Source organism: Pongo abelii, chromosome 11 (genome assembly GCF_028885655.2).
Source record: "Pongo abelii isolate AG06213 chromosome 11, NHGRI_mPonAbe1-v2.0_pri, whole genome shotgun sequence".
NCBI lineage: Eukaryota > Metazoa > Chordata > Mammalia > Primates > Hominidae > Pongo > Pongo abelii.
In genome coordinates this window covers 61347713-61366125 of record NC_071996.2, presented here as the reverse complement: position 1 = coordinate 61366125, position 18413 = coordinate 61347713, and the positions used below count along the sequence as shown (strand labels likewise).

Below are 18413 nucleotides of genomic sequence, written 5' to 3'. Positions count from 1 at the left end.
CATGCGCCACCACACCCTGCTAATTTTTGTATTTTTAGTAGAGATAGGGTTTCGCTAAGTTCGCCAGGCTGGTCTCAAACTCCTGACCTCAAGTAATCCAACTGCCCTGGCCCCACAAAGTGCTGGGATTATAGGCATGAGCCACCCCTTAGGGCTGCTATTTCTCAAACGTGCCTTAAGGTAAACAATGAATGACACAATACCAGTGCCAAGTCTTTATTACAAGTCTAACAATAATATCATTAGTAATTATAAAAAGAATATTAAAATAGTACTAACAAAAACATATATTACATTTTACCAAGTGTCAAGCATTGCGCTAATTGCTTATGTACATTTACTTTTCAACCATGGGACTAATATTGTTAGCTCCACTTTACAGATGAGAAAACTGAGGTCAAGAAAAGTAAATCTGCCCAAATTTGGAGCATGCTCACTATGTGCTATGCAGTCACTGTTCTAACTGAATAGATACTGTTATTACCATTATTTTACAGATACGGTAACAGAGGTTAAACACGTTCCCAAGGTCACACGACTCTTAAGAGGGGAGGTGAGATTCAAACCTAGTCACTGCAATCCTAGACTCTAAGCACTTCATGTCTAAGTTTGTCTAACCGGTTAAATATATATATTTCTCATGGAATTTGGTAACAGTATTTTTTTTGTTTTGAGACGGAGTCTCGCTCTGTCGCCCAGGCTGGAGTGCAGTGGTGCGATCTCGGCTCACTGCAAGCTCCGCCTCCCGGGTTCACACCATTGTCCTGCCTCAGCCTCCCGAGTAGCTGGGACTACAGGCGCCCGCCACCATGCCTAGCTAATTTTTTTTTGTATTTTTAGTAGAGACGGGGTTTCGCCGTGTTAGCCAGGATGGTCTCGATCTCCTGATCTCGTGATCCAAGCGCCTCGGCGTCCCAAAGTGCTGGGATTACACGCGTGAGCCACCGCGCCCGGCCGGTAACGGTATTTTTATTTTGAGTTTTTATAAAGTGGGGCCTAAATTGTTTTGCCTACACTGGTCATTCTAACCAAATAGCTGTTTATCACTGCAGCACTTAGTCTCAGGAATGTGCTGCCGCCAACTGGATGCTTGGGCTTTTTCTCTGGTCTATACTACCCTCTAGTGGTTGACAGAAAAATTCGATGATAGGCTATTTAATGACAGAGAGAAATAAGAGGACTCCTTTTAAGCATAAAGGTAAGACATGAACCTGCATGTAATAGTATTTGTAGTTTTTGTATCTTTTGATTGAGAAAAATACATAAAGACTAAAAGCTTCTATGAATTTAGTACCTCATTTATGTGAACATGTATTTTTATTTTTATTAATCTCAATAGTATACACATACATAGGAAACAAGGTGATATATATCTTTGTGTGTGTATATAGACACATACATGTATGTATATATACATATGTGCTATATACATGTGTTATACAATATATGTGTTTTATGCATATATATGTATGTATATAACACCCACCTTATTTGTTTAGCTATAGACAATGCCTGCAGTGCATTGATGGATTCGGAAGCCCCCAAATTAGACTTCCCTCAAACTTCTTTGGCTAGATTTTCAACAAATACCCACTCCTAAACCATTACAGGCAAGGAGAAATTAACTCAAAATTTTAGATTAATTAGTATATTCTCCTGAATTGGGCATAGTCCCCTGGCCTGAGAGGTGGAGCTGTAAAGATAATTGGGATTGTCTTTTTTTTTTTTTTGAGACAGAGTCTCACTGTGTCACCCAGGCTGGAGTGCAGTGGCGCAATCTTGGCTCACTGCAACCTCTGCTTCCTGGGTTCAAGCGAGTTTTGTGCCTCAGCCTCCTGAGCAGCTGGGATTACAGGCTGGTGCTGTCACCATCACAGCCAGCTAATTTTTGTATTTCAGTTTCACCATGTTGGCCAGGCCAGGCTGGTCTCAAACTCCTGACCTCAAGTGATCTGCCCACCTCAGCCTCCCAAAGTGCTGGGATTACAGGCACGAGCCACCGTGCCAGCCGGGATTGTCTTGACAAGGAAGAAGTCCTGCTGCAGGGGTGACTACAGTCTTACCTGAGTCTCCCTCCTGGGCAACCTCAGGAGGTGCAGGCCTGGGGGCAGGCCCATGGGAGCATAGTCCCTGTGCAGGCACTAAGGTGGGCATTACCTGAAGGAAACTGAAAAACAATAGTAAAACTAACTAAAAGGTGGCCTGCGCATTATTATCACCATCAGACAGTGATTCTAAACAGCAATGATAAACAAATTCTCCCTGAACATTTTTCATTTAAGTTCTAAACAAGGACTTTGCTTTCTTTCCAGTTTTAACTATGTATGCTTCCAATTAGCATGTTTTCATTATATATCCTTTCACAAACATTCTGTTCTACGTCATGGAAGTCAATTTGGAGAATTTCCAGTTACACAGTTGGCCTATGACATATGCAGCTACAAGCATTTGTTTCAGGAGTAAGTTCACAATAAATTGTAACTATCAGACCTCAGATTGGGCACAGTTCTACCATGTATTTCTGAGTCTAAACTGTAGATTTGAAATGATCAGTGATAATACAGTGATTGTAAAGACATAGGAACAGAGCTTGGGTGACTTTAATTCTGTCATTCTATGTGACTTCACAAACATATTAACAAACAGCCAGAATCAACCTAGAACAGTGTACAGTGAAATTGTTTACTCCAGATGGGTACATAGACTTCAAGAAGACCATTAACTCTGCAAAAACAAAATATAAGGAAATGGACATTTCAAAGAAAAATGTCAGGAGAAACAACAAAAGATGCAGGTCTTACACGGCCAGAAGAAATCAAAAAGAGAATTTTGAATGCCTGAATTATTTTCAGCAAGAACTGGACATTCATTCTAAAATAAAGGATCAAATACGATGAACATTTACTATCAGTCAGCCACTTTCTCTGATTTTTGCAAAAGAATAACTTGAGAAGTTTTAACTAAATGCAGAAGAAATTTATCATGAATTTCCTGGTGAGGATGCTTGAGGGGATTTTTTTTTTTTTTTCACTGCAGAAATGTTTGAAAACTGCTATAATTCATCCTCAAGAAATTACATGGACTGTATTACAATCTCAGATTGACTTTGACATGGAATTTTTATGAATCAATCTCACCTTGATGCTTAAGTTTTTTCTTAACTATTTGTGTTTGTATTGACTCATTTGAAAGCAACTTTTCAAAATTAATATTATTTGTTTAATATGAGTGAAGAAGTTTGATTTTCACAGTTCTTGACAAATTTGTAGAAGGCTTGAAAATAGAAACCATAATCCTATTCATTAGTGCAACAGACCAAATGTACATACGTGTTTGCCTTCCTTTTTTTTTTATTTTTGAGACAGAGTCTTGCTTTGTTGCCCAGGCTGGAGGCAGTGGTGTAGTCACTGCTCACTGAAGCCTTGACCTCCTGGGCTCAAGTGATCCTTTCACCTCAGCCTCCTGAGTAGCTGGGACTACAGATGCATACCACCACACCCAGCTATTTTTTTTTTTTAAGAGATGGGGTCTCACTATGTTGCCCAGGTTGTTCTCCAACTCCTGGGCTCAAGTGATTCTTCCATCTCGACCTCCTAAAGTGATGGGATTACCTCTGTGAGCCACAATGCCTGGCTTGCCTTTTTTTTTTTTTTTTTCTATGAATGTGTTTTAAAGGTATCAATCCATTACATGTTTCCCTTTTTGTCCTGTATACTTTATTTTTTATTAAAAATTTTAAAAATTGACTCGATTATATTGTTGGCTGCTGTGGAGGTTACGATCTTGATGAAATCTTAATAGCAAGGAAGCCAGAGGTGGGGATATTTATGAGGTTTCTGGGGTCTTGTTTAAGGTGGGTCTTTTGATGTCAGGCTTGACTGAGATGGGACAAAGTTCATAACAGTTTAGTATTGGTGAATACAGAGAAGATAGGCTTTTGAAATGAGTCTTCAAACAGTAAACAATCATTTGATAATTTCAGTTGAGCTTGCTATTGCTTTGAGAAGATGCTATTTAGCTGTGTTATGTGCTGAATGTTTATGTCCCCCCAAATTCATATGTTAGAGTCCTAGTCCTCAATGTCATGGTACAGTTGGCCCTTGAACAATGCAAGAGTTAGGTGCACTGATCCCCCACAAAGTAAAAAAAAATCTGTGTGTAATTTTCGATTCCCTGAAAACTTAACTACTAATAGCCTACTGTTAACCAGAAGCTTTACCAATAACATAGTCAATTAACACATACTTTGTGTGTTATGTGTATCATATCCTGTATTCTTACAATAAAGTAACCTAGAGAAAATAAAATATTATTAAGAAAATCATAAGGGTCCAGGTGTAGTGGGTCATGCCTGTAATCCCAACACTTTGGGAGATTGAGATGGGAGGATCACTTGAGCTCAGGAATTCAAGATCAGCCTGGGCAACATAGTGAGGCTTTGTCTCTATAAAACATTAAAAAAAAAAAAAAGAAGAAGAAAATCATAACGAAGAGAAAAATATTTACCATTCATTAAATGGAAGTGGGGCCAGGTGCGGTGGCTCACACCTGTAATCCCAGCACTTTGGGAGGCTGAGGTGGGCAAATCACGAGGTCAGGAGTTGGAGGCCAGCCTGACCAATGTGGTGAAACCCCGTCTGTACTAAAAATACAAAAATTAGCCAGGTGTGGTGGCATGCACCTGTAATCCCAGCTACTCGGGAGGCTAAGGCAGAAGAATGGCTTGAACCCAGGAGGCAGAGATTGCAGTGAGCCGAGATGGCACCACTGCACTCCAGCCTGGGCGATAGAGTGAGACTGTGTTTCTAAATAAATAAATAAATAAATAAATGGAAGTGGATCATCATAAAGGTCTTATTCTTGTGGTCTTCACATTAAGTAAGCTCAGGGGAAGGAAAAAGGGGGTGGTTGGTCTTGCTGTTTCAGGTAGAGGTGGAGGAAAATCTGTGTATATATGGACCTGCCCAGTTCAAACCTATGTTGTTCAAGGGTCAAGTGTATCTGGAGGTGGGGCCCTTGGATGTAATTAGGTTTAGATGAGGTGATGTGGGTGGAGCCCCCATCATGGATAGTGTCGTTATCAGAAGAGTACTACACACCAGCGCTTTCTCTCCACGTACACGCACTGAAGAAAGGCCATGTGAAGACACAATGAGAAGGCAGCAGAGAACCAAATCTACTAGCACCTTGATCTTGAACTGCTCATCATCCAGAGCTGTGGGAAGAAGAAAATCTGTTGTTTAAGACACCCAGTCTATGGTATTTTGTTATAGCAGCTGGAACAGACTAAGACATCCCGCGGAGAGCAAATTGATAGCCTATTTAGAGAAATTGCTATTTCAGGAAATTCAGTTTATCTTCTTGATCAAGAATATTCTGGATGAGTAGTGATGTTAATGCAGACAGTAAGCTGTATGACTGTAGACAGTTTTAGTTCTCGATATAGACAAAGTTCAATAAAAGAAAATGATCACTGTCTGCATTTCTTTTTAGACTATCATTATTATTCACTTCATTTCATGATTCTTTCTTTTTTTTTTCTTTTTTTGAGACAGAGTTTTGCTCTTGTTGCCCAGGCTGGAATGCAATGGCGCTATCTCGGCTCAGTGCAACTTCCACCTTCCGGGTTCAAGTGATTCTCATGCCTCAGCTTCCCACATAGCTGGGATTACAGGCACCTTCCACCATGCCTGGCTAATTTTTATATTTTTAGTAGAGATGGGTTTTGCCATGTTGGTCAGGCTGCTCTCAAACTCCTGACTTCAGGTGATCCACCCACCTCCGCCTCCCAAAGTGCTGGGATTACAGGCGTCAGCCACTGTGCCCGGCCCATTTCATAATTATTTCTAAAAATAATTTTGTTGTACAGAGGAGGGTTCTTAAAATCTATCTGATTGTCAATTATGCTAGGAAGGCCAGCTAGAAGAATCATATAAAAAGAGCCTATGGCAGTCTGGGGTGGGAGCAGCAGGCCCACGTGGCCCTGGCCTCACACCCTCAAAAGAAAATAAAGTTAAAGGAGCCATCCCTGATACTCTGAAAGGGCCAAAGGAATTATTCATCATGAAATATTTTTGATGTGTTAAAAATGTTTATTTGTACACCCACATTCATACCAACATTATTCACAGTAGCCAAAAGGTAGAAGCAACTCAAGTGTTCATCAGCAGATGAATGGATAAACAAAATATGGTCTATACACACAATGGAATATTATTCAGCCTTAAAAAGGAAGGAAATTCTGACACATAATGCAACATGTGAACATAATGAACCTTGAGGTCATTGCTGAGTGAAGTAAGCCAGTCACAAAAAGACAAATACTGTACGATTTCACTTATCTGAGCTACCTACAGGAATCATATTCATAGAGACAGAAAGTAGAATGGTGGTTGTCAGGGACTAGGTAGAAGGGAGAGTGGGGTGTTATGACTTAATGTGTGTAGAGTTTCAGTTTGGACAGATGAAAAGGGTTCTAAAGATCAGTTGCACAACAATGTAAATGTATTTAACGTTTCTAGACTATATACTTAAAAATGGCTAAAAGGAGGCCGGGTGCAGTGGCTCACGCCTGTAATCCCAGCACTTTGGGAGGCCAGGACAGTGGATCACCTGAGGTCAGGAGTTCGAGACCAGCCTAACCAACATGGTGAAACCCTGTCTCTACCAAAAATACAAAATTAGCTGGGCGTGGCCGTGCATGCCTGTAATCCCCATTACTCAGGAGGCTGAGGCAGGAGAATCATTTGATCCTGGGAGGCGGAGTTTGCAGTGAGCCAAGATTGCGACATTGTACTCCAGCCTGGGCAACAAGAGCAAAATTTAGTCTCAAAAAAAAAAAAAAAAAAAAAGGAAGAAAGAAAAAAGAAAAAAAAGAAAAGCCTAAAAGGGTAAATTTTATGTGAGATTTTTTTTTTACCACGATATTAAAAATATTGATTTGTAACATGGAAACATTGATGTCTACCACAATTTGCATAATGCTATTTTGGCATCGTTTTCTTTCTTCGTTTCTTTTCTTTTTTTTTTTTTTTTTGAGATGGAGTCTTGCTCTGTTGCCCAGGCTGGAGTGCAGTGGCACGATCTCAGCTCACTGCAACCTCCACCTCCCGGGTTCAAGCAATTCTCCTGCCTCAGCCTTCCAAGTAGCTGGGACTATAGGCGCATGCTGCAACACTCGGCTAATATTTTGTATTTTGTATTTGTCTCGAACTCTTGACCTCAAGTGATCCACCCGCCTTGGCCTCCGAAAGTGCTGGGATTACAGGCGTGAGCCACTTTGCCCGGCCTGGCATAGTTTCCTTTTGAAAAAAAGTTAGCACTGGAGCTAACCTCCTAAGTACCTTGTGCAGGTGAGAAAATGCAACTTTTCCTCAGATACTTTGCTGCCATCTGCAAAAAAACGTATCCTAATGCATGTGCAAGTCTACAATGACTTCAGTGTGAAGGGAGCCCCCTAGAGTTGTGCAGTATACTACCTGCACAGTTGTTCAGAGTCCCCAACAAAACACAAGTGCCCAGGCCTCTCTATCTCTGCAAATAGTCTGGGGTGAGTGGTGGTGGGAAAAAAATAAATATAAAATATAAAAAAATATAAAAATATAAAAAATATAAAAAAAATAAAATAAAAAAGTTTTTTTAATATGGAAAGTTTGGATTATACTGGTTGTAGCTGTTGAAAATGCTGTTCCATCAATGTTAATAAGCCAAGAACAAAGGCTCCCAAGGTGCCCAGCTGACAACTCAGGAGGTAGCTTTGAACCAGAAGTGGTGGGAGTGATGTGTCAGGAAAGAAAGAAGCCACTGCCAGGGTCGGCCTTCTTCATGGATAAACAGATTTATATTGTGCGAACACTGAAGAGGCCCTGTGCACATTTCTATTCTCTAGTTTTGGGGATGCCTAAAATTCCAACGACTTTCTTCATGACTTATAGCTTGTCAGAACTCCAGAGCCTTTGACGTCACCTGGTTCTAATCTCCAATTTCTCAGATGAGACACTGCAGTCTAGAGATGTCAAATGACTCAGCCACAGGCACACACTAGTTGGTATTTTGCTTTGCTCTCTACCTGAGCATCTGGCAGGGAGGAGGGTCCTCCAAGAGAGGAGAGAATATCAAAACGGGCAGGGACGTGGTTCTAGAGACGGGGTGCTCCACTTCACAGTCATTATAATTTCCCTTTTCCCATAATCCCTAAGCCACAGGTGGGGTGAATGGGGAGGGAAAGGCAGAGGCTCAAGAACATTGATAACCCTCAGAAGCATATTAAAGCTTAAGAAGAATCTATAAGTAGTGTGTATTTGACTTTTCATTCATTTATTCACTAAATACATTGAGCATCAACTTAAGACAAGGATTATGTACTTGAGGATCTTGTGAACTGGTTGGGGAGAGAGACATGTAAACAGATAAATTATAGTAAGACCTGTAATATGCTGATTTAGATGTATGAACCTAGTGCTGAGGGGACCCTGAGGAGGGAACAACTCTTTTTCCACAGAGGCCTTGGGGAAAGCTTTCCAGAGGAAGCAATATTGGAGTGGATTTTGAAGGGTGAATAGGAGTTTAGCAGGTGGGAAGGGTGTGAGGGAAGGTTCTAAGAATTCCGGGTGGAAATAATAGTCTGTGCCCTGGGGTAGGGTCTAGAGAGTGTGATCCCTTTAGGAATGGCAGGAGCACCCTGTGTTTTAGTAGCACATGGGAGGTGACCTGGGCCAAGGTACCGAGTTGGCATTTTATCCTGTAGCCAAGCAAGTCAACAAAGGCTGTGAAGCAGAGCGTGACAGGATTCCTTGTGGAAGGAGAGAAAGGACTCTGGCTTCCAAGGAGGATGAACAGCAGTGAGAGAGAACAGAGGTGGGGAGACTGGGCAGGGGCTGTGAACACTCAGGCTGTGCTCCATCAGTGAACGAACTTGCCAGGACAAGCCGGGCAGGGGGGTGGAGAATGGCTCAGCCCCAACCCCCTGCAGCCATCTGTTCCTCCACACGCACACTGTGCCTCCTCCCACTCCTGAGCTGACAGAACTTCTGCCACTGACATTTGAAACAGTGGGGGAGTTGAAAGAGGGAGGCCTGTGGCAAATGCCCCCAACTCCATCCCTCCTTGGTCATCAGACCAAGGCTTGCTTGGTCTGAATGTGGGATATGATGTATGTGGTTACACGTGTGGCACCTTCCTCTAGCAGTCAGGAGGTGAACAAGGAATGTCACTTTATTCCTTCCAATGGAAACAAACTGCCTCTAATTCTGAGCATAGCAGGAGAAACTGAGCATCTGGGTGTAAAGCAGAGAAGACTGCTAGTGGGAGAGAAAAGGGCTTTAGTCTGGTAGTGGCTGGTACCAGGAGAACTACATTAGAGCAAGCCTAAGGTTGTCACCAACTTCAGTAGGAACAGGCAGAGGGTTTGTGGCCAGGGAGTCGGCTCAACTCCAGAGGCTGAGCTGACATATTGGACCCTCAGCCTTTGAGCTAATGTAGCCTTAGCCTGAACCAGCTGAGGACATTTTCTAGCTGAGGTTTGAGGAGAGTTCCTTGTTTGGTAGCCCCCAGCTCAGCACAATGCCGGGTTCAGTAAATGATTCCTAAATGGAATCAAACTCAAGTGAGGAACCTACTGAGAGTCTTCACTTGTAACTGTACACACCTGTATATAGCCCCATGGCTTGTAGCAACATGTTTTTAAAAAGCTGCACATTGGCCACACACAGTGGCTCAAGCCTGCGATCCCAGCACTTTGGGAGCCTGAGGTGGGCGGATCACTTAAGCCTAGGAGTTGGAGACCAGCCTGGGCAACATGGTGAAACCCCATCTCTACAAAAAATGCAAAAATTAGCCAAGCATGGTAGTGTGTGTCTGTAGTCCTAGCTACTCAGAAGGCTGAGGTGGGAGGGTCACTTGAGCCCAGGAAGTTGAGGCTGCAGTGAGCTGTGATGGTGTCACTGCACTGCAGCCTGGGTGACAGCGAGACTCTGTCTTAACAACAACAACAACAAATCTGCACACTATTATCTGGACAGGTGAATATTGAGAGAAGGAGGCACAAAAAGCATGTGGGGGGCAGGAACCATGAACAGAGGCAGGGAGCAGAGAGAGAATGGTGTTGAGCAGGGGCTTGGAGGCCCCTTGTGTAAACGAGGAAGAGATGTTTAACCTTTAGTTGCCTGACAGAGAAAATGGAATGTTCCAGGAAGCAGTGGTGGTGACAGTGGTAGAGGACACTTGAGGGGCTTGCACACCTGAAGAGAAGTTTCTCAATATTTTAAATAACCACTATGGCCATACTGGTGCACGTGGTTACTGAGGGCAAAAGGTGAGGGGGCAGGAAAAGACCTGGGCAAGTGCCACAGCAGGACTCACCAAGACAGCTTCATGGCAGACAGACTGCTGCAGTGTCCAGGGTGGAGAAATTGGGAAATAATCATAATAGTAATACTTTCCAGGTTCTCCACACTTAGGTAAGTCATTTAATCCTCCCCACAATTCCATGAAGTAGATACATTAATTTTCCTTATTTTACAGATGGGGAAAATTGAAGAGTGCTCCGGATCATAAAGTAATTGAAGAAAAACAAGGGGTAAAACATAAGCCCCCTACTGTCTCGTAGAAATTTAAAAACCATAGCCACCCTATCACAACCTGCTCTCTACCCAAGGTCTCCCATGACTGCGATGCACACCGAAACCTTGTTTGTAACTGATGGATTTGAAGGTGGGAGATTCAAGTAGAATAAGTGAGAAATAGCTTTAACATTTTACAAGCAAATCAATAAAAGCTGAAAACACAGTTGCCTCTCCCTGTATTAACCAGTGCTGGGAACAGGCAAAAATATGTCAGTTGCTTGCTCCAGGAAACTAATAGCCCTGGAAGACAGGAGTATGAACCAACCAGCAGCTTGCCCATCAAGACATCCCTCAGGACCCTCGTCTCACGGAGCCACCACACAAAGCTATTATGTCATATTATGTCATAAACTCTACCTCATTCCGACCAGTTCCGACCAGTTTCAGGCAAGACCTGCCTGAAAATCCTCAACGCTGGTCCTGAAAACCCAAAAACATCTCTCTGTACTTTCCTGTGATGAGACATTATGAAGACTGTCAAGGTGATGTTCTCCCTTAGCTTTGTTTGATCAACAGGTTTTTCTGGGTTTCTTTGACGAGTTAAGAGTTGACGTTAAGCATGTATTTGACAAGACAGCCCTGGTAACATCGCGACCTTATCAGGACAAGGTATTAAAGCAGTATTATGGGTGTAAAACACACACTTTTGGATCCTTCCTGCTACAGTGATGTGTGCCCCAAAACCAGGGCGGGAGACTCAGACACTGGGGAGCTGAGGGGCACTGTTTCCCCGTGATTGAACACGGTCATCACAATGACTCAGGAACCTTCAAGTGCTCAGCCACCCTCACAGCCCCTGGAGTTCCTGCCTTCCACCCAAATTGCCATGAAGTGTGTCATGAGACCCTGCCACCCTGGCCGTACAGACTGGACCAGAAATGGAGTTCTAACAAAGGCACCTCTAGATGTTATAAGCAAGGACAGCGGAGGCTTTTGAGATGGCAGGATATGAGAGATCAGACCAATAGTCAGGGAATGTTAATTAACTCACCAAATCTTATTCTCTCTGGGGGTGAGAGAGAAGCATAGGAAAAATTACAATGGGAACCAAGAGAGGTAATGAGAGAGGCAGCAGGAGAAATAATTGGAGAGTCGAGAGAGAATCTGAGTCATGAAAACAGAGTCACTAGATGAGGGAACGGCAGATGCTCAGTTCTGATGGGACCACAAAATATTGGAGTCACAGAGCTACTGATGTATCCTGAACAGCTGCTGGTCCTGTTCCTGTTCTCCATGAGGCCCATGGCTTTGCTGATGATTTGTTGTAATCATGATAAAATAATAAGTAACATAAGTTATTTTATAGCAATGTATAATTTATTTATTTATTTATTTTTTTGAGACGGAATTTTGCTTGTTGCCCAGGCTGGAGTGCAATGGCGCGATCTCAGCTCACCACAACCTCCACCCCCCGGGTTCAAGCAATTCTCCTGCCTCAGCCTCCTGAGTAGCTGGGATTACAGGCCTGCACCACCATGCCCAGCTAATTTTGTATTTTTAGTAGAGGTGGGGTTTCTCCATGTTGGTCAGGCTGGTCTCGACCTCTGGACCTCAGGTGATCTGCCCACCTCGGCCTCCCAAAGTGCTGGGATTACAGGCATGAGCCACCACGCCCAGCCGTCAATGTATCATTTAACACAACAATATGCACAGATCTTAAATGTTCAGTTCTATGAATTTTGGAAATTATATACACCCATATAACCACCAACGAAAACAGGATAGAACATTTTCCTGATCCCAGAAAGTTCTCTCGTGCCTCTTTCCAATCAATCCTTCTTGTTACCAAAAGCACCAAAGGTTAACGTGGCCTTTCTTGTGCTTCATCTGGAATGTCCTTTTTGTGTCCAGTTTCTTTCACTCAACATAATGGTTTGGAGAGTCATCATGTTGCAAGTATCGATAGTTGTTTTCTTATTATGGCTAAGTGGTATTCCATTGTAGGAACATGCTGCTATTCGTTCATCTTTTCTCTGTTGAAGGGCATTTGGGTTGTGTCTACTTTGGGGCTACTAAAAATAAGGCTGCTACAAACATTCATGGACAAGTGTTCTTGAGGTTATAGCTTTTAATTTTCTTGGATAAATACAAGGAGTGTAATTTCTGGTTTATAGGCTTAATGTGTGTTTAAACTGATGGAAGTGCCAGGCTGGTTTTCAAAGCAATTGCACCTCTTTATACTCCTGGCAGCCAGGTCTGAGAGTTCCAGTTGCTCTGCTTCATTGCTGATGTTTAGTATTATCAGTCTTTCTTGATTTTAGTCATCCTATTGAGTGTGAAATGATGTCTCACTGTTGCTTTATATGCATTTCCCGGATGAATAATAATGTTGAGCACCTTTTCATATGCCTTTAACCATCTGTGTATCTTCTTTTCTGAAGAGTCTGTCCAAGTTTTGTGCCCATGTTTTAAATGAGGTGGTTGTTTTTATTGTTGACTTGTGACAATTCTTCATGTATTGAGGATATAGATGCCCTCCGACTTTTTTTTTTTTTTTTTTTTTTTTAGACAGGGTCTTGTTCTGTTCATTCAGGCTAGAGTGCAAGGGTGTAATTATAGCTCACTGCCGCCTCAACCTCCTGTGCTCAAGTGATCCTCCTGTCTCAGCCTCCGCAGTAGCTGGGACTACAGTCACAAGCCACTGTGTCTGGCTAGTTTTTTTTTTTTCCAGTAGAGATGAGGTGAGGTCTTGCTATGTTGTCTGTTCTGGTCTTAAACTCCTGGGCTCAATCTTCCTGACTTGGACTCCCAAAGTGCTGGGATTATGGGTATAAGCCACCACACCTGGCTTTTCTTTTTCAGATGAATATGCTGTAATTTTTTTTTTCCAATCTGTGGTGTGCCTATTAATGTGTTTTTTGTTTGTTTTTTGTTTTTTCACTCTTGTTGCCCAAGTTGGAGTGCAATGGTACAATCTCAGCTCACTGCAACCTCCACCTCCCGGATTCAAGCAACTCTCCTGCCTCAGCCTCCCGAGTAGCTGGGATTACAGGTACATGCCACCACACTTGGCTAATTTTTTTGTATTTTTAATAGAAATGGGGTTTCACCATGTTAGCCAGGTTGGTCTTGAAGTCCTGACCTCCGGTGATCTGCCTCGGCCTCCCAAAGTGCCGTGATTACAGGCATGAGCCACCGTGCCCGGCTCTTCATGGTGTTTTTTGTTGAAAGAACTAACATTGTTTTGAGTACCAGCCACTTAAAACATTAAGTGCTTTACCAGCATTATTTCATTTAATCTCACATAAAATCAAAAGTTGGATATTAATCTTCCCTTTTTACAGATAACAAAATGAAGGCCAAAGGAAGTTAAATAATTTGCACCCAGCTCAGGGATGGGCGCATCAACATTTGAATCAGTCAGCTGTTTTAGCCTGAGGTTATCTTTTTAAACCTCTCTGGAGGTGGAGAGAATGATATTACTCCCAATATCACAGGGGGTGTACACCACCCCTGTTTGATATTGTTGGTAATATTCCATTTGGCAGAGGATGATATTACCTCCAATATCACAGGGTGTGTAAACACCTGCTGTGATATTGTTCCTAATGGCCTATGAAAGAGAAAATATGACTCCCATTATCGCAGGGGGTGTTCAGCCCTGATGATACTGTTTTCTAATATCCAGGGAAGGAGAGTATGATATTACTCCCAATATCGCAGGGGTTGTACACCTTTTGTGATATTGTGCCCAATATCCAGGGAAATAGAGGATGATATTACTCCCAATATTGCAGAGGGTGGACACCCCACTGGGATATTGTTCCTAATGTCCCAACAGGGAGAGGATGATATTACTCCTAATATAGAAGTAATTGTACAGCACCCGTGTGATAGTCTTCCTTGTATCCAGAAAGGAAAAGAATGATATTACTCCCAACAGCATAGGAAATGTATACCCGCGCTGTGATATCTTTCCCAATACCCAGGTAGGGAGAGGATCATATTACTTCCAATGTCGCAGGGTGTGTACACCCCCTCTGTGATCTTGTTGCTAACATCCAGGTTTGGGGAGGACCACATTACTCCCAATATTGCAGGGGGAGTACACTCCCCCGTGACCTTGTTAGTCATTTCCTGGGTGGAGAGGATGATATTACTCCCCATATCGCAGGGGGTGTACACACCCCTCTGAAAATCTTCCTCATATCCAGAGGGAGAGAGGATGATATTACTCCCAGTACCGCAGGGGGTTTACACAGCCCTGTGATACTCTTCCTAATATCCACAGGGAGAGAGGATGATATTACTCCCAATATCGCAGGGGGTGTACACAACCCTGTGATATTGTTCCTAATATCCAGAGCGAAAGAGGATGATATGACTCTCAGTATCGCAGAGGGTGTACACCACTCCTATAATATTGTTCTTAATACCGTGGGATGGAGAGGATAAGATTACATTGAATATCACAGGGAATGTACACCCTCCCCCTCTGATACCCTTCCTAATATCCAGGGGAAGAGAGGATAATTGTACTCCCAATATCGCAGAGGCAGTACACCTCCCCTGTGATATTGTTCCCAATATCCAAGGGAGGAGAGGATGATACTTCTCCCAATATCGCAGGGCTGTTCACATCCCCAGTGACATTTTTTCCTAATATCTAAGGGAGAGACAATTATATGACAGCAAAGGTCGCAGGATCTGTACATCCGTTCCTGATATTGTTCCTAATATCCAGGGGGGAAGAGGATGATATCAAATATGAAAGGGGTCGTACACCACCCCCCTGCGATATTGTTCTTATATTCATGAGGGGAGACGATGATATTACTCCAAATATCACAGGGGTTGTTCACACCCCCCTGTGATATTGTTTCTGATATCCAGGGGGGAAGAAAATAGTATTACTTCCAATATTGCAGGTGGTATATACCCCACCTGAAATACGGCACTGAATATCCAAAGAGGGAGAGGATGGTATTAATACCAATATCGAAGTGAGTGTACACACCCCTTGTGATATGGTTTTTAATATCCAGGGGGCGGGAGGATAATATTAGTCCCAACATCCCAGAGAGTGTACACTACCCCTGTGATATTGTCCCTAACTTCCAGAGGGGAGAGAATGATATCACTTCCAATATCACTTCCCCCATGATATTGTTCGTCATATCCAGGGAGGCACAGGATGACATTCCATTGAATTTCGTGACAGGCGTACACGCACAGTGTGATATTGTTCCTAATATCCAAGAAGGGAGAGGATGATATTACCCCCAATAAAGCAGTGGGTGTACATTACCCCTGTGTGACTGTCCTAATATCCGGGGCCGGGGGAGGGGCGGAGAGGATAACATTCCCTCAAATTTAGCAGGTGGTTTGACGCCCCTTGTGGTGTTGCTTTAAATATCCAGCGGGGAAGACAATAGTACTATTTTTGATAGTCCGATTCATCCGCTCCACCTTTCCGGAACTCTGAGGCCGGTAGGTGGCATGCAGTTTCCATGTGATCCCCAATACCTTTGCCGTCTTCTGTACCAAGTCAGCCACAAACACAGGCCCGTTATCTGAGCCGATCCGTAAGGGCAGTCGAAATCTAGGAATCAGATCTCGAAGAAGCACATGGGTTACTTCACAAGCTTTCTCAGTTCATGTTGGATAGGCCTCCACCCACCCAGAGTAGGTACGCCCAAGAACTAGTAAATACTTGTTACCTCCACACTTTGCCATCTCTGTGAAGTCTACCTGGAGATCTTCAAAGGGGGCTGCTCCATAAGCTTGTATGCTGGGCGGAACGGCTGGACCTTGCCTCGCATTATGCTGTCTGCAGGTAACACACTGCTGCGTCACCGTTTTGGCGAGGGCTGACAAATGCGAGATGTAGAAATACCAGCCTAACAATTTTTCCAGTGACTCTTGACCTAGATGGGTGGTTTTATGCACAGCCAGTACGACTGCAGCTCCTAGCAGCTGTGGCACAGTTACTGTCCCATCTGGTAACCAAATCCATCCTTCCTCCATCACTTGTCCTTCCCTCTACCTGGAGAAAGTCCTTTTCTTCTTTAGAAGAAGTAGGTCCAAGATCAGGTGCTTGAGGGAGCAGAGGGGCTGTGACTGATGCCCAGAAGGGGGTAGATGCTGCTTTTCGAGCCTCGGAGTCAGCGCAGGGATTCCCCAAACCCACCAAGGTGGAAGCTCGCTGGTGTCCTCTGCAATGCATAACTGCCACCTTGTGGGGTTTCCATACTGCTTCTAATAATTGCAGGATCTCTTGTTGATATTTTCTGTCTTTTCCTCCAGAGTTCAATAGGCCGGCCATTTTCTTTCTATCATGCTCCACGCACTTGAAGGGTTAAAAAGGCATACCGAGAATCAGTGTAAATGTTTACAGTCTTGCCTTCACTGAGTTCTAAGGCCCAATTAAAGCAATGAGTTCAGCTTTCTGGACTGAAGTGGCCTGGGGCAACGATCTGGCTTTAACAACAGTGTCCAGGGTTACCACTGCATACCCTGCACCTCTCTCTCCTTGGGTGTTGAAGAAGCTGCTCCCATCCACGTATAGTTTCCAGTCTACTGATGCCCAAGGCTGGTCCTGGAGGTCAGGTCTGCTAGAGTCAACTGAGTCCAACACTTCTACACAATCAGGCTCAACAGGGCTCTCTGATACCGGGAGCAAAGTGGCGGGGTGTAGGGTGTTACAAACTTCAGTGGTTATATGGGGATTTTCATAGAGCAAAGTTTGGTACTTGGTGAGTCTGGCATTCGTTAGCCAATGATGTCCTTTAGTATTCATTAAAGTCACCACAGCATGGGGGGCCTTTATGTTCAGGTTTTGCCCAAGAGTCAGCTTATTTGTTTTTTGTACTAGCAGGGCAGTTGCTGCCAAGGCCCTCAAACAGGGAGGCCATCCTTTAGAAACCCCAAGGCCCTCAACAGGGAGGCCATCCTTTAGAAACCCCATCTAGTTGTTTAGAGAAGTAGGCCACCGGCCTCAGCCAGGGCCCCACAGTTTGGGTTAAAAGTCCAGCTGCCATCTTTTCTCTCTCTGACGCATACAATGGAAAAGGCTTTGTCAGATCGGGTAGCCCCAGGGCTGGGGCTGACATAAGTTTTTCCTTTAACTCAGGAAAGGCTTGCTGTTGTTGGGATCCCCATTCCAAAAGTTCCCGGCCCCCCGCCCCCTTTGTGACCTCATACAAAGTTTTGGCTATTACTGCAAAGTTTGGGATCCACAGTCTATAAAACCCCACAGCTCCTAAGAATTCTCTCGCCTGCCTTCCGCTCTTAGGCTCCGGTAGATTGCAAATGACCTGCTTTCTTTCTGATCCCAGGCTGCGTTCCCTGTGTCGGATAGTAAATCCCAAGTAACGTACCTGCTGTCAGCAGATCTGAGCTTTTTTCTTGGACACCTTATACCCGCAGTCCTCCAGGTGCCGGTGTGGGGCATCCGTTCCCTTGGTGCACCCGACTGCTGTGGGGTGTCCCAGCAGAAGGTCATCAACCTACTGGAGCAACATGCAGCCTAGGTCTCTGGTGGGAAACTTCTGGAGGTCTCGAGCCAACGCCTCCCCGAAGATGGTGGGGGAGTTCTTGAACCCTTGGGGAAGCTGGGTCCAAGTGTGCTGAGTAGAGACACCTGACTCAGGATCTTCCCACTGAAAGGCAAACAGCTTCTGCCTCTCAGGGGCTAATCTGATAGGAAAGAAAGCATCTTTCAGGTCCAAGCTGTCCTCAGCTGGCAGCAACCCCAACAATGTGGATGGGTTAGGTGCTGTTGGATGTAAAGTCCGAGTAGCTTGATTAAGCAAGTGCAAATCCTGTAGCGGCCAGTAGTCCTTGGTCCGT

General features: G+C 43.9%; 1 long non-coding RNA gene across 4 annotated transcripts in view; it reads left to right on the top strand.

Annotated features, from left to right (window-relative positions):
• Window positions 1-940: 940 nt before the first annotated feature.
• LOC129057841 (uncharacterized) overlaps window positions 941-18413 on the top strand; it is a 90345-nt gene continuing 72872 nt past the window's right edge. For 3 of the 4 annotated variants that reach the window (XR_008522617.2, XR_008522618.2, XR_010136043.1), the window contains exons 1-3: window positions 941-1198; window positions 8747-8856; window positions 10522-11104. This is a non-coding gene — a long non-coding RNA (uncharacterized LOC129057841). Of the gene's footprint in view, window positions 1199-8644; window positions 8857-10521; window positions 11105-18413 lie in introns of those variants that run through there. The other variant, XR_010136044.1, reaches the window with a different exon arrangement.